Below are 16,531 nucleotides of genomic sequence, written 5' to 3' on the forward strand. Positions count from 1 at the left end.
CAGGGCAGAGTTGATATAGAGATCCATCTGTTGCCCATGCAGTGGAACCTCTCTCCATGCTGATCACAGGTCCAAAGGAACGACAAAAGTCAATACAGTTTGGTGCCAGCAGCATCACAGGAGTTGCTGTGCTGGTGCTGGGTACAGCAGTCAGCCGCCTTAGGGACTCTGACTCCAGATTTTTCCTCAGGGTTTACTCCCAAAGCCTTTCCCATGAGTGGGTATAGCCGCAAGGCAGCGGAGGTTTGAAATCGGAGTTTTCCCTCTCCTAGATGAGCTACTATCCATGGTTAATGAGCCCCATCTGCCCAGAGCAACTGGTTTTAAGGCACCAGTGGCCACCTTTGCCCATTCTCCTGTCAGTGAGAACAGCTCCGCCAAGCATAAGAACTGTGCCACACGTGAAGGCCAGGAGTTGGACTTGATTGTCAGAGGCTGTTTGAGATGCACACCATGAAGAGCATTTGTTTAGCAGTGGGAGCTCATCCCCACTACCACACTTCGGCTATGACTACCCTTGGAGCCTACGACAAACAAACTACTAGAGGAACTCAGCAGGTCAGGAAGCATTGGTGGAGGGAAATGGATGGTCGACGTTTCGGCTCGAGACCCTACATCTGAGAATAAGGGATTGGTGAGGACTTTCTGAAGGACAAGTATCATGTTTAAAGGATTCAGAGTACATTTATTGTCAAAGTATGTTTGTAGTATTCAACCCTGAGATTTGTCTTCTCACAGACAGGCACGAAACAAAGAAAACCATAGAACTTGTTCAAAGAAAAAAAACACATCAAACACCACCCCCCCCCCCCCCGGCATTGCCAAAAGAAAACAAATCAGGCAAACAGTAACAACAGCATCAACTCCCCTGTTGTGACATGAACAAAGTCACTGAAGCTAGTGGACACAGAAGTGTTTTATTCAACAAGAACAAGCAACAAGCACCATATTGAGACACTTCTGGAAGAAGTGGCTTCCCGACTCAATATTAAATAACATTTTTATATGCTGAAGATCAAAGGTAACTGCAGGACAATTCTATACTTACAATGTATCTACAGTGCTTCCTATTAATTACAGTTAGCTTTCATACACCTCGTTTTTCGCACCCACACTCCAGACACCCATAATGAATATTAATCGGCATTATCTGATTTGCAATCAACTCCAGTGCACAGCTCCAGGAAAACTATTGTTCTGAGTTGCATTTTGAATTCAATCTACAATCCATGTTCATGGCTGAAGATTGGTTGCTGGTGAAGTTATTATTTGCTATATACCCTAACATGCCCTAACACCCCCTTTGCAAAAAAACAAATCTCGCAAATGGCAACAAGAACATCAACCCCTACCCCAAGCAAAAAACAAACAAATTGTGCAAATGGCAATAAAAACATTAAACCCCACGCAAAAAACAAATCAAGCAAATGGCAACAAGAAAGAATGTGCGAAAGCACAGACAATAAAACACTAAATCAAAGAGTCCATATTCAATTTGGCTCAAACTTCATTATCTGCAGGCGGTTATCTGTTAGACGGCTAGCAGAGGAAATGGCAAATGTAATCTGCTGCTTTCCATCCACCCTATTAGAGTGTTCAATCAGCTACAGAAAAATTGCATAATGTGCGGTGAATCCAGTTTCTATCCCAACAGATTCAGATTTATTAACACTGACGTATGATGTGAAACTTGTTGTTTTGGGGTAGCAGTACAGCGCAAAGAAATAAAACTCTATAAATTAAAATAATAAATAAATAGGAATAATGGGGTGGTGTTCGCTGTTTCAAGGACCATTCAGAAACCTGCAGAAATCTGATGGCAAAGGGGCTCTCCCTAAATCATTGAGAGTGGGTCTTTGGGTTCCAGTACCTCCTCCCCATTGGCAGTAATAAGAAGAGGGCATATCCCGGATGGTAAGGATCCTTAGATGGATCTTATTGAGAGGCGCCGCCTCTTGAAGATGTCCTTGATGGTGGGGAAGATGGTACTTGTGATAAAGCTGCCTGAATTGACAATCCTCTGCAGCCTTTTGTGATATTGTGCTTTGGAGCCTCTATAACAGGCTGTGAGGCAACCGTACACCTGTAGAAATTTATAAGTCTTTGGTGTCGTATCAGATCTCAAACACCTAACAATATTTGTTCATATGCCTCCTTTGTGATCGCATTAATGTGTTGGCCTAGGTTAGATCTTCTGAGATGTTGACACCCAGGAACCTGAAGGTGCTAACGATACCTTGAAAGGTAGCAGCATGTTAGAGCCGTTTTTGGATTTAGGACCTATCGCAAATAACTTTAGCCACCAATCTTCAAATCTGAATATAGATTGTAGATTACATTTAAAACACAGCTCTGAACAATAGGTTCCTAAAAGCCTTGAATCACAAACCAGACAATGCTGATTAAAATTAATTTAGATGTCTGTGGTGTGAATGCATATCAGGAGGTGTGAAGTTTGTGTATAGTTTCAAAGAAAGCATTGTGGATGCATTGTAACTATGGAATTGTCTTTTGATGTTTAACACATAAAATGTCAGGTAAAGTAGAGCCCCCCAGACTTTTCCCCCCAACCAAAAGGATCTCTATATGATGTCTGCTGTATTGAATAAAGAGGCTGCTTCACAACTACCAATACTTTTCTCCGGTGACCCCATTCAGACAACAACACAGCCCCTCTCTGACTGAGTGGGTTCATTGCTGAATCAATCGTGCTGCTGTCACAATTCACGCTGCTCTTTTTAAAGCCACAGTCAGGTTGTTAAACATTCTGGCCCCATTCCAAACCTGCTACTGACTAGCTCTCAGTTTTTAATACAGTGTCCCAAAATGGAGCCAGTGTTATACTTAAATATACTGATACAGGACAAATCAAAGTTAGACATAATTGGTGATTATACAAACCCAAAAATTATTCTAAAAGCTTGAAAGTAGAATTTGGGGTAGAAGAAATTATTTGTACAGAGTGTTTTTTATTCCTGTCTCAATTTCCTTTGCCATCCAACCCTGGCTCACCCCACATCCATTTTCTCATTGACCTAAAAAGTTAACCCAGATTCTTTCTTCATAGATGCTGTCTGTTCTACTGAGTTATTTCCAAAACTTTCTGCTTTTATTTTAAATATCTGCAGAATTTTGCTCTTTTATTTAGAAACTGTCTAATTTGCATAGATGATCCTATTAAAAAGGAATGATTTAATTATAGAACACACATATTAAAATCATATCTAACAGAACAGTCAGAAGCCCAATTAGTTTGTTGTTCTGCAGTTCCTAAATTAATCCTTTGAAGATTCTTGCATATTGTGACTTTCACTTTTCATGTAAAATTGAATTCTCAAGGGAAAATTCCATGTCCAAATATTAAAACATGTTCCACTTTATGTTCTTGTGAATATGTGAATGATAATTAACTCTCTTCTCTTCTCTTAAATTCAATGGAAAATCTTTTAAATTTTTTTTTACCCTGCCTGGAATTATTCATGTTACACTTAAACATATTTTAAAACAGTCAACTTACAAGATGACTTAACTGCCTCACTTAAGAAAAGGGTCATAAAATGTTGAGCCAGAATGGCATTGGTTAGAGTGATGCATCTTGGATCATAATGTCCAAATCCTACTTATTGTCACATGCACAACTGCATGCATGCATAGGTTGTAACAAAAAAACACTCCCTGCGGTAGCATCACAGACACATAACATTAGAGACAAAACATTCACAAGGAAAATATAAATTAACCATAAATTATACTGAGTTTTTAACAAGAAAGAACACAATTTAAGCAGATAAAACGTTTTGTAAAGTGGCTTCTTTGGTACAAGAAGATGGCATGGCTCAGTTGGTGGGGAGCTTTGACAACAGTGCCTCATTTATATACTACCAATAGTGGGAAGGATGTGTCCATGATATATTGGGCTTCTCTCCACACCTTATGAAATGATCATGATGTAACCAGTCAGGATATGGTCCACGGTATATCAGTAAAAGTTTGTTGGAGTGTTCAGTGATTTGCCAAACTTCCTCAACTTTTTTAAAAATTAAAGATGGTGTCACTCCTTCCTTGTGATCACATCTTATCGAAATATATTTTCCACCAATGTCTTTTATGCCCAAAATCTCTAAATCAACAACTAAATTCCAAGATGGTGGTGCGACGCAGCTTGCAGCGGCCACTCCGGAGCTGATTATCTGTTATTTGTGAAGCCAGGTGCCGTGCGCAATCATAATCGGATGAAAAACGGATGTAGGAGCACGGAGGAACATCTGGAAATCTCCAAGAAGACCTTCTTCGTTGCTGCTGCTGCTGTGAGGTCCGGGTCTCTGCTGGGAAGAACAGGCCCCCAGTTCTCGGGGTCGCGTTGCCGATGGCCGTTGGCGATTGCCATCTTAATACGGTCAGCAGAGGATGGTGCTCTGAGAAGCTGTACCGGAGGGGATGGTCAGAGGCTCGGAGGTTTGATGGACTCGGAGTCCGCTGCGATCAGGTCGCTTTCACTGTGTGCTGTGTCTGCGAGGCTGGGTTCGACGGAGCTTTCATTGTGTGCTGCGTCTGCGAGGCTGAGTCCGGCGGCGCCATGGAAGTCCATAGCGGGGGTATTCCCTTCTGCCACCTGCGTGGGATGGCGAGTCAATCAGGACCCTGAGGACTTGTGGAAACTGTGTGGTGGTTTCTTTTGAAGTTATGGTCTTTTAACATCTTTGGACTATGTTTACTGTGCCCATGGTCTGTTTTTTTATCAATTATGCTATTGTTTGCACTGTTGTAACTATATGTTGTAACTATGTGGTTTTGTGCAGGTCTTGTAGCTTTAGTTTTTGGTCTTGTTTTGTCTGGTGGGATTGGAGTTCCTTTCCGGAGAACGCACTAAGATGGCAGCGTGATATTAATACGCAGCAGCCTCTCCGGGCTCTGGATTGGGGATTGCCAAACGTTATGTGGATTTTCTGATGTAGTCCGTTTTTGTCATGTGCTTTGTTGATATCATTCTGGAGGAACGTTGTCTCATTTTTAAACTGCATTGCATTTGTGGTTTTTAAATGACAATAAACTGAATCTGAATCTGAAATCTTAAACAAACTTTTACCTACAAAACTAGGGGGGCCATAAATGTTGAGGTGACATGCAATATGTTTTGGCATGTAACAACTGATAATTAAAAAACTTCCCACCTCCTTAGATGCGTTCTGTATGAGGTGTGAGGAAGGAAGATAAATAAATGCAAAGACCATCAGACCATAAGACAGAGGAGCAGAATTAGGCCATTTAGCCCATCGAATCTGCTCTGCCATTTCATTATAGCTGATCCATTTTCTCCTCTCAGCCCAATCTCCTGCTTACTCCATGTATCCCTTCATACCCCAACCAATTAAGAATCTATCAACCTCTGCCTTAAATATACCCAATTACTTGGCCTCCACAGCCATCTGTGGCAATAAATTTCACAGATTCACCACTCTCTGGCGAAAGAAATCCTCCTCACTTCTGTTCTAAAAGAATGCCCCTCTATTCTGTGTGCTTAGCCCACTGCTCTACTCTCTCTATACCCATGACTGTGTGGCCGAGCACAGCTCAAATGCCACCTATAAATTTGCTGATGATACAGCCATTATTGGCCAGATGGTGACGAAAGAATGTACAGGAGCAAGATATACCAGTTAGTTGAGTGGTGTCGCAGCAACAACCTTGCACTAACGAGACTAAGACCAAAGAGCTGATTGGGGACTTCAGAAAGGGTAAGGAGAGGGAACACAAACCAATCCTCATAGAGGGATCAGCAGTGGAGAGAGTGAACAATTTCTCTGAACAAGGCAAGACAGCGGCTATATTTCATTAAGAACTTGAAGAGGTTTGGTTTGGCTGCATCACTGTCTGGTATTGGGGGGGAGGGGGGCACAAGATCACAGTAAGTTGCAGAAACTTGTACGATTAGTCAGCTCCATCGTGGGTACTAGCCTCCATTGTATCCAAGACATCTTCAAGGAGCAGTGCCTTAGGAAGGCATAGTCCATTATTAAGTTCCCCCATCACCCAGCATGTGCCCTCTTTTCATTGTTACCTCGGGAAGGAGGTACAGAAGCCTGAAGGCACGCTCTCAGTGATTCAGGAACAGCTTCTTCCCCTCTGCCATAAAATTCCTAAATGGACATTGAACCAAAACGAGATAACAGAAGGGTATGAAATATACCCAACAACTTGATTCGGAGCAAGAAGGCTGTGACTGAATGACTGATTTTTCGGAGCGAAGGGAGTTTTTTGCTACTCAGGGTAAAAGAGAGGCGAGACTGCGTAGGCACGTGACGTCAGCCAGTAGCGCGCGAAAGTTTTAAAAAGACCACCGTATCAGCGGGGAGCATCGGAGTGGGTAGTGGAGTGAGAGGCAGCAGAGAGTTAGGGCTTTGGCTCAAAGGGCTTAGGCGGTAACGGGATGAGGCGAGGTAGGTTTAACTGTGTTACTTGCGGAAAGGAGGTAGTATGTGTGTGAGGCCAGTTTTCTGTGCTCAGTGTCAGATGTTGGGGGGCTTGAAGTCTCCCAGCCTCTCGGACGGCCATACCTGCACCAGGTGTGTCGAGCTGCAGCTCCTGATGGACCGAGTTAAGGAACTGGTGATGCAGCTGGATGACCTTTGCCTGGTCAGAGAGAGCAAGGAGGTGATACAGAGGAGTTATATGCAGGTGGTCACACTGGGGCCATGGGAGATGGACAAGTGAGTCACAGTCAGAAGGGGGAGGGGGGAGAGTCAGGTACTGGAGAGTACCCCTGTGGCTGTACCCCTTGACAATAAGTACTCCTGTTTGAGTACTGTTGGGGGGGAACAGCCTACCTGGTGGAAGTGGCAGTGGCCATGCCTCTGGCACAGAGTCTGGCCCTGTGGCTCAGAAAGGTAGGGAAGGGAAGAGGAAGGCAGTAGTGGTAAGGGACTCTATAGTCAGGGGGTCAGACAGGCGATTCTGTGGATGCAGGAAAGAAACTCGGATGATAGTTTGCCTCCCAGGTGCCAGGGGCTGGGATGTTTCAGATTGCATCCACGATATCCTGCGGTGGGAGGGAGAACAGCCAGAGGTACACATTGGTACCAATGACATAGGTAGGAAAAGGGAAGAGGTCCTGAAAAAAGACTACAGGGAGTTAGGAAGGAAGTTGAGAAGAAGGACCACAAAGGTAGTCATTTCAGGATTACTGCCTGTGCCACATGACAGTGAGAGTAGGAATAGGATGAGGTGGAGGATAAATGCATGACTGAGGGATTGGAGCACGGGGCAGGGATTCAGATTTCTGGATCATTGGGACCTCTTTTGGGGCAGGTGTGACCTGTACAAAAAGGACGGGTTACACTTGAATTTGAGGGGGACCAATATCCTGGCGGGGAGGTTTGCTAAGGCTATTGGGGAGAATTTAAACTAGAACTGTTGGGGGTGGGAACCAAACTGAAGGGATGGGGGAAGAGGCGGTTGGCTCACAAATAGAGAAAGCTTGTAGACAGTGCAAGAGGGAGGATAGGTAGGTGATAGAGAAAGGATGCGCTCAAACCAAAGGTTTGAGATGTGTCTATTTTAACACAGGGAGTGTTGTGAACAAAGTGGATGAGCTTAGAGCAAGGATCAGTACTTGGAGATACGATGTGCTGGCCATTACAGAGACTTTAATGGCTCAGGGACAGGAATGGTTACTTCAAGTGCCGGGGTTTAGATGTTTCAGAAAGGACAGGGAGGGAGGCAAAAGAGGTGGGGGCATGATTCTGTTGATCAGAGATAGTGTCACGGCTGCAGAAAAGGTGGACACCATGGAGGGATTGTCTACGGAGTCTCTGTGGGTGGAGGTTAGGAACAGGAAGGGGTCAATAACTTTGCTGGGTGTTTTTTATAGGCTGCCCAATAGTAACAGGGATATCAATGAGCACATAGGGAAACAGATCCTGGAAAGGTGTAATAATAACAGAGTTGTCGTGATGGGAGATTTTAATTTCCCAAATATCAACGGGCCTCTCCCTAGAGCAAGGGGTTTAGATTGGATGGAGTTTGTTAGGTGTGTTCAGGAAGGTTTCTTGACACAATATGTAAATAAGCCTACAAGAGGAGAGGCTGTACTTCATTTGGTACTGTAATGGGAATTGAAACTGGTCAGGTATCAGATCTCTCAGTGGGAGAGCATTTTGGAGATAGTGATCATAATTCTGTCTCCTTTACAACAGCATTGGAGAGAGATAGGAACAGACAAGCTAGGGAAATGCTTAATTGGAGTAAGGGGAATTATAAGGCTATCAGGTAGGAAATTGTAGGCTTAAATTGGAAACGGATGTTCTCTGGGAAAAGTACAGAAGAAATGTGGCAAATATTCAGGGGATATTTGTGTGGAGTTCTGTATAGGTACGTTCCAATGAGACAGGGAAGTTATGGTAGGGTACAGAAATTGTGGCGTACAAAGGTTGTAGTAAATTTAGTCAAGAAGAAAAGCTTAGAAAAGGTTCAGAGAGCTAGGTAATGTTAGAGATCTAGAAGATTATAAGGCTAATAGGAAGGAGCTTAAGAAGGAAATTAGGAGAGCCAAAAGGGGCCATGAGAAGGCCTTGATGGGCAGGATTAAGGAAAACCCCAAGGCATTCTACAGCTATGTGAAGATCAAGAGGATAAGACATGAAAGAATAGGACCTACCAAGTGTGACAGTGGGAAAGTGTGTATGGAACTGGAGGAAATAGCAGAAGTACTTAATAAATACTTCACTTCAGTATTCACTATGGAAAAGGATCTTGGTGATTGTAGTGATGACTTGCTGCAGACTGAAAAGCTTGAGCATGTAGATATTAAGGAAGAGGATGTGCTGGAGCTTTTGGAAAGCATCAAGTTGGATAAGTCACCGGGACCAGATGCAATGTACCCCACGCTACTGTGGGGGGCAAGGCAGGAGATTGCTCAGCCTCTGGTGATGATCTCTGCATCATCAATGGGGACAAGAGAGATTCTGGAGGATTGGAGAGCCGTGGATGTTGTTCCTTTATTCAAGAAAGGGAATAGAGATAGCCCAGGAAATTATAGACCAGTGAGTCTTACCTCAGTGGTTGGTAAGTTGATGGAGAAGATCCTGAGAGGCAGGATTTATGAACATTTGGAGAGCTATAATATGATTAGGAGCAATCAGCATGGCTTTGTCAAGGCCAGGTCATGCCTTGCGAGTCTGATTGAATTTTTTGAGGATGTGACTAAACACATTGATGAAGGAAGAGCAGTAGATGTAGTGTATATGGATTTCAGCAAGGCATTTGATAAGGTACCCCATGCAAGGCTTATTGAGAAAGTAAAAAGGCATGGGATCCAAGGGGACATTGCTTTGTGGATCCAGAACTGGCTTGCCCACAGAAGGCAAAGACTGACTGTAGACGGGTCATATTCTGTATGGAGGTCCATGACCAGTGGTGTGCCTCAGGGATCTGTTCTGGGACCCTTACTGTACGTGATTTTTATAAATGACCTGGATCAGGAATTGGGAAGATGGGTTAGTAAGTTTGCTGATGACTCAAAGGTTATAAGGTTGTGATAGTGTGGAGGGTTGTCAGAGGTTACAGCGGGACATTGATAGGATGCAAAACTGGGCGGAGAAGTGGCAGATGGACTTCAACCCAGACAAGTGTGAAGTGGTTAATTTTGGTAGGTCAAATATGATGGCAGAATATAGTATTAATGGTAAGACTCTTGGCAGTGGAGGATCAGAGGGATCTTGGGGTCCGAGTCCATAGGATGCTCAAAGCAGCTGTGCAGGTTGACTCTGTGGTTAAGAAGGTGTATAGCGTATGATGTATTGATCTTCATTAATCGTGGAATTGAATTTAGGAGCCGAGAGGTAATGTTGCAGCTATATAGGACCTTAGTCAGACCCCACTTGGAGTACTGTGCTCAGTTCTGGTCGCCTCACTACAGGAAGGATGATGAAGCCATAGAAAGGGTGCGGAGGAGATTTACAAAGATGTTGCCAGGATTGGGGAGCATGCCTTATGAGAATAGGTTAAGTGAACTCGGCCTTTTCTCCTTGGAGCTACAGAGGATGAGATGTGACCTGATAGAGGTGTATAAGATGATGAGAGGCATTGATCGTGTGGATAGTCAGAGACTTTTTCCCAGGGCTGAAATGGTTGCCACAGGAGGACACAGGTTTACAGTGCTGGGGAGTAGCTACAGAGGAGATGTCAGGGGTAAGTTTTTTACTCAGTGAGTGGTGAGTGTGTGGAATGGGCTGCTGGCAACGGTGGGTGGAGGCGAATATGATAGGGTCTTTTAAGAGACTTTTAGATAGGTACATGGAGCTTAGTAAAATAGAGGGCTATAGGTAAGCCTAGTAATTTCTAAGGCAGGGACATGTTCGGCACAAGTTTGTGGGTCGAAGGGCCTGTATTGTGCTGTAGGTTTTCCATGCTTCTAGCTAAAGGCTGATTTATACTTGTGCGTACAGCCTACGCCACAACCCTGATTTTTACTTCTGCGTTGCTCTACGCCATAGCAAGCATGCGTTGGTGTGCGCCAAAACACTAGTTGGCGGTGGGGTTTCTATGCCACTGCGTTGAGGTTCTTGGTGAGAGATATGGACAAGGAAATGCATTTCAAACATTTTCGCATGTCAGCAGGTAGATTTGACAATTTGGTTCATCTTTTTCGCATCAGTGTATGCACAGCCTCCAGATATGGCAGAGAAGAAGCAACTGGAAACGTGTAGGAGGAAATGCGATGCTACCAAAAGGACCAATCACAGTTGTTGTGGTCTGCATTGCCACGACGCGTGAGCAACTTTTCTGGAGAGGTGCACGTCACCCTACAGCATAGGGTACGGCATAGGTATGGCGTAGGGTACACGTTACACACGGCATCGATGCGACACACAAGTATAAATCAGTCTTCAGACTCCATTGTCTTTACTAACTTCAAAATATCATCGGCTGCCTGCTTGAAGTTTCGATTGTCTTTAGCACCTCTTTTGTGAATGTTGATTGACTTTGCAAGTGAAGAATTCAAACGTATACAATTTAGAAGTATTAATGGCCGTAATTGATAAGCCAATTCTGTTTAAAAATAGCAGTTTTCTATTCAGACTTCAGGACAGGGTCCATGTGGTTCTCCTTGTGCACAAGTAAGAGAAAAAGAATGCTTGAGTCGTAAGAGTGGGCATGTGTTCTGGGCCTGGTTATTTCAGTTATTTTATTTTATTACCAGCAATGATTGTTACTTCGACACCTTAGAATAAGTGTTGGTCAAGTTAAGGAGAATAGAGAACGTAAAGCATAGAACAGTACAGCCCAGGAGCAGGGCATTCTGCCCACAATGTGTGCCAAACCAGCTAAAAAGCAAATCAAAAACATCCAAACACAAATTCCTCCTACCTACACCATACCTGTATTCCTCCATCTTTCTTGCATCCATGTGCCTATCCAAACATCTCTTAAAAGCCTCCAATGTATTTGACTCTACCACCATACCAGGCAGCGCATTCCAGGCATCCATGATTGAGTAAAAAAACTTCACATCCCCCTTGAATCTACCCCCTCTCATCTTCAATGCATGCCCTCTGGTATTAGACATTTCAACCCCGGGAAACAGATACTCTCTGTTCACTATCAATGTCTATCAACGCATTGCATCGATAGTAACCTGTCGCTGAAACTGCTTCTCTGTCTCTGGATGGTGCTATGTAGAGGATGTTCAGAGTTATCCATAATTGACCGTAGCCTACTCAGCGCCCTTCGCTCAGCTACCGATGTTAAACTCTCCAGTACTTTGCCCACGACAAAGCCCGCCTTCCTTACCAGCTTATTAAGACGTGAGGCGTCCCTCTTCTTAATGCTTCCTCCCAACACGCCACCACAAAGAAGAGGGCGCTCTCCACAACTGACCTATAGAACATCTTCAGCATCTCACTACAGACATTGAATGACGCCAACCTTCTTAGGAAGTACAGTCGACTCTGTGCCTTCCTGCACAAGGCATCTGTGTTGGCAGTCCAGTCTAGCTTCTCGTCTAACTGTACTCCCAGATACTATCGATGCAATGCTCCTCAGACAGGATGAAGAGGTCAATACTCCCCAATGCCATTAGGCTTTACAATTCTACCGCCAGGACTTAAGAACTTTTTAAAAGCTATTATTAATGCTTTTTGAGATAGTGATTTATATGCATATCATATTTTTTACTGAGTTAAGTATTGTATGTAATTAGTTTTGCTACAACAAGTGTATGGGACATTGGAAAAAAAGTTGAATTTCCCCATGGGGATGAATAAAGTATCTATCTATCTATCTATCATAATCTTGTGAACCTCTATCAGATCTCTCCTTTGTCTCCGATGCTCGAGAAAGCAACCCAAATTTATCCAACCTCTCTTAATAGCACATATCCTCTAAAACAGGCAGCATCCTAGTGATCCTCTTCTGCACCCTCTCCAAACCCTTAATATCCTTCCTTTCATGGGGCAACTACACCTGCACGCAATACTCCAGATGTGGCCTAACCAGAGTTTTACAAAGTTGCAACATAATCTCCTGACTTTTGAATTCAATGCCTCGATTAATAAAAACAAGCATTCTATAAGCCTTCTTAACCAAATAATTGACCTGTGTAGCTACTTTCAAGGAGCCATGAACTTGGATCCTACGATCTCTCTGTTCAGCAACATTGTTAAGGACCTTACCCTTGACAGTGTACTGTCTCCTTGAATTTGCCCTACCGAGGTGCAACACCTCACATTTATCTCGGTTAAACTCCATCTGCCATTTCTCAGCCCGTATGTACAACTGCTCGATATCATGCTGTATTCTTTGCCAGTCTTCTGCACCATCCACAACTCCACCAATCTTGGTATCATCTGCAGACTTACTAACCCACCCATCTACATTTTCATCCAGGTCACTTATATACATTACAAACAGCAGAGGTCCCAGCACAGATTCCTGCAGAACTCCACTAATTACAGACCTCCAGCTCAAATGTCCCCTCAACCACTACCCTCTGTCTTCCATGCGCATTGTTCATTTTAAAACTTTACAATTCTTCACCTCAGTGAGCTATCAATGCTCATTGACGTTTTTAGACACAGAGAGAATTAGATATGAAGACCGCACAGAATAATCAAGCTGAGATGATCCCATTACATTTCAGAGCTGGCATGAGGTAACAGAACATTGCTGCCTCCATCTCTGACATTCTAACCATGATATAAATAAATAAACTCATTGTTATGAAATACGCATTTCCTGTTCAACTGGTTTCTGAAATGCATATTAGCAATCTGGAGGGGGTCGACTGTGATTGGGAGAATATCTGAATTCAGTCTAATGACTTACAACATGGAACAAGAATGTAGACCTGTGTGGCAGAGAAACTGACCATAATGTCTCTGCAGGCCATGACGCCAGGTTAAACTAAACCTCTCTGCCCTACATAATCCATATCCCTCTATTCCATCAGGTGCCTCTTAAACACCCCTATTGGGAACCCCCATTGGTGTTTCAAAGGGAAAAGCAGCAACGCAGCCAATATCGCTGCTCTCTCACAGACGAGTTAAATTGTTTTTACGCTTGTTTCGAAGTCATTAACACTGAACCCCCGAAGCGACCTATAGCCTGGTCATTTCCAAGGCTAAGGTACGTAGGTCATCAATAGCCACAAAGGATTGGGGCCAGACGGCGTCCCAGGGCAAGTACTCCAAGTCTGCGCGGCAGAGCTGGCTGGTGTGTTCACAGCCATTTTTAATCTTTCCCTCTCCCAGTGTGTAGTGCCCTCCTGCTTCAAAACATCCATCATTGTCCCTGTACCAAAATAAACCAAGCTAGCATGTCAGAATGACTGGCGTCTTGTCACGCTCACCTCAACCATAAGCAAATGCTTTGAGAGGCTGGTCAAGGATTACATCTGCAGCTTGCTACCACCCACACTGGACCCCCTACAATTCACCTACCGACACAACCGATGGACAGATGAAGCCATAGCCACAGCTCTTCACACCGTCCTCACCCACCTGGAGAAGAGGGATGCATATGTTAGAGTGCTGTTCTTGGACTACAGTTCAGCATCCAACGCTATAATTCCCCTCAGGCTCGACAAGAAGCTCAAACAGCTCAGCCTGCACCCTGCCTTGTGCAGCTGGATCCTGGACTTCCTGTCAGATCGCCGGCAGGTGGTGAGGATGGACACCCTCTGGCCCTCAACACAGAAGCCTCCCTGGGCTGTGTCCTGAGCCCCCTCTTCTACTCCCTACACACCCACGACTGCGTTGCCACATACAGCTCCAATCTGCTGATCAAATTTGCAGATGACATGACATTGATAGGCCTTATTTCCAAGAATGATGAGACAGCCTACTGAAGAGGCCAACACCCTGACACAGTGGTGCCGATAAAACAACCTCTCCTTCGATGTTGAATAAACAAAGGAGTTGATCATGGATTACAGGAGGAACAGAGACAACCTATTCCAGATTGACACCAATGGGTCTGTAGTTGAGAGGGTGAGCAGTTTCCCGTATGTACATCACCAAAGATCTCACCAGGACTGTACATACCGGCTGTGTGATTAAACAAAGCATAGCCACTCTCATACCAAACTTCCTAAGCCATCTGAGGTGAAAGAGGCACTGTTGTGCTTTAGTTACTACCCAGCCAGTATGTACAGTCCAGCTGAGATCTTTCTACAGGGGCACCAACGACAGCATCCTGACTGGCTGTGTCACCACATAGCATGGGAACTGTACTACCTTTAATAGCAGGGCACTGCAGAGAGTGGTGCAGACAGCCCAGCATATCTGTGGCAGTGAACTGTCCCTTATTCAGGACATTTACAGTGACAGGTGCATAAAGGGGACTCAGCAGATCATCAGGCACTCCAGCTGCCCCAACCACAAACTGCTTCTGTCTGGCAAACAGTATCGCAGCATTATGGCCAGGACCAGCAGGCTCGGGGACTGCTTCCTTCACCAGGCCATCAGATTGATCAATACACATTGATCTGATTGAATATCTGATCGGACTGTACATACACGGATACAAAACAATTATGTATACAATCTTCGTGTATGGGCAATATCCTCCCACATTTCCCTTCCTTATTGCTTCTACATAGCAACGGAGCTGCAACAGAAAGATTATTACTCCATCATGTTGTGAGATATATGTAAGAAATAAAATCCTACATCTAAAACTAAGTTGTATCTGCTTCCACTGCCAGCTCTGGCAGAATGTTCCAGACACCTTTCGTTCTCCATGTCAAATATTTTATCCCACACATCTGCTTTAAACTTCATACTTCTCAACTGGAAGCTCATCAGGGGTTGCAGCAACACCCTCCAGTGTTCCAAAAGAAGTAAAAGGACAAGGAATCGAGGAAGAATTGTCCAAAATGGTCCCTCAAACTAACTATTTTATTTATTTTAAACATCACCTCTCCTCTTACCCTCTATTGCCCCACATTTGCCAATCCCCATCTCCAAGAGTGCTGGTACCATCAGGGGTTAGATAAAGTGTGGCCTGAAATTTATATTCAAGGCGCTTTGCAGGATAAACCACCACCAGAAATATCCACTCCATCCTCCAGCAGAAATATCCACTCCATCCTCCAGAAATATCCACTCCATCCTCCAGAAATATCCACTCCATCCACCAAAGATATCCACTCCATCCTCCAGGGATATCCACTCTATCCTCCAGAGATATCCACTCCATCCTCCACAAGAAATATCAACTCCATCCTCCAGAAATATCCATTCCATCTACCGGAAATATCCACTCCGTCCTCCAGAAATATCCACTCCATCCTCCAGAAATATCCACTCCATCCTCCACCAGAGATATCCACTCCGTCCTCCAGAAATATCCACTCCATCCTCCACCAGAAATATCCACTCCATCCTCCGCCAGAAATATCTACTCCATCCTCCACCAGAAATATCTACTCCATCCTCCACCAGAAATATCCACTCCATCCACCAGAAATATCCACTCCATCCTTCAGAAATATACACTCCATCCTCCACCAGAAATATCCACTCCATCTTCCAGAATTATCCATTCCATCCACCAGAAATATCCACTCCATCCTCCACCAGAATTATCCATTCCATCCACCAGAAATATCCACTCCATCCTCCACCAGAATTATCCACTCCATCCACCAGAAATATCCACTCCATCCTCCACCAGAAATATCCACTGCATCCTCCAGAAATATCTGCTCCATCCTCCAGAAATATCTACCCACCCATCAGAAATATCCACTCCATCCTCCAGATATATCCCCCCCCATCCTCCAGATATATCCCCCCCCCATCCTCCAGATATATCCCCCCCCCCCCCATCCTCCAGATATATCCCTTTGTACTCCCACAATATACTTATGTTTGGACTGTAAATGTCGAGATGAAAGTGGTAGACCGGTTTTCTTGATTTAGAAAGACAGCGCAAATCAGCCCTTCCGGCCCCCTGAGCCAGTAACCCCTGATTTAACCCTAGCCTAATCGTGCGACAATTTACAGTGACCAATGAACCGACTAACCCATAGGTC

General features: G+C 44.3%; 1 long non-coding RNA gene across 1 annotated transcript in view; it reads right to left on the reverse strand.

The window, feature by feature from the left end:
• The window catches only part of LOC140726308 (uncharacterized), a 47,235-nt gene that overhangs the window by 29,874 nt on the left and 830 nt on the right, over positions 1-16,531 (reverse strand). Inside the window, exon 2 of the long non-coding RNA XR_012098607.1 lies at positions 13,935-13,994. This is a non-coding gene — a long non-coding RNA (uncharacterized lncRNA). The remainder of the gene's footprint in view (positions 1-13,934; positions 13,995-16,531) is intronic.

The sequence above is a fragment of the Hemitrygon akajei genome, chromosome 4 (genome assembly GCF_048418815.1).
Source record: "Hemitrygon akajei chromosome 4, sHemAka1.3, whole genome shotgun sequence".
NCBI classification, from domain to species: domain Eukaryota; kingdom Metazoa; phylum Chordata; class Chondrichthyes; order Myliobatiformes; family Dasyatidae; genus Hemitrygon; species Hemitrygon akajei.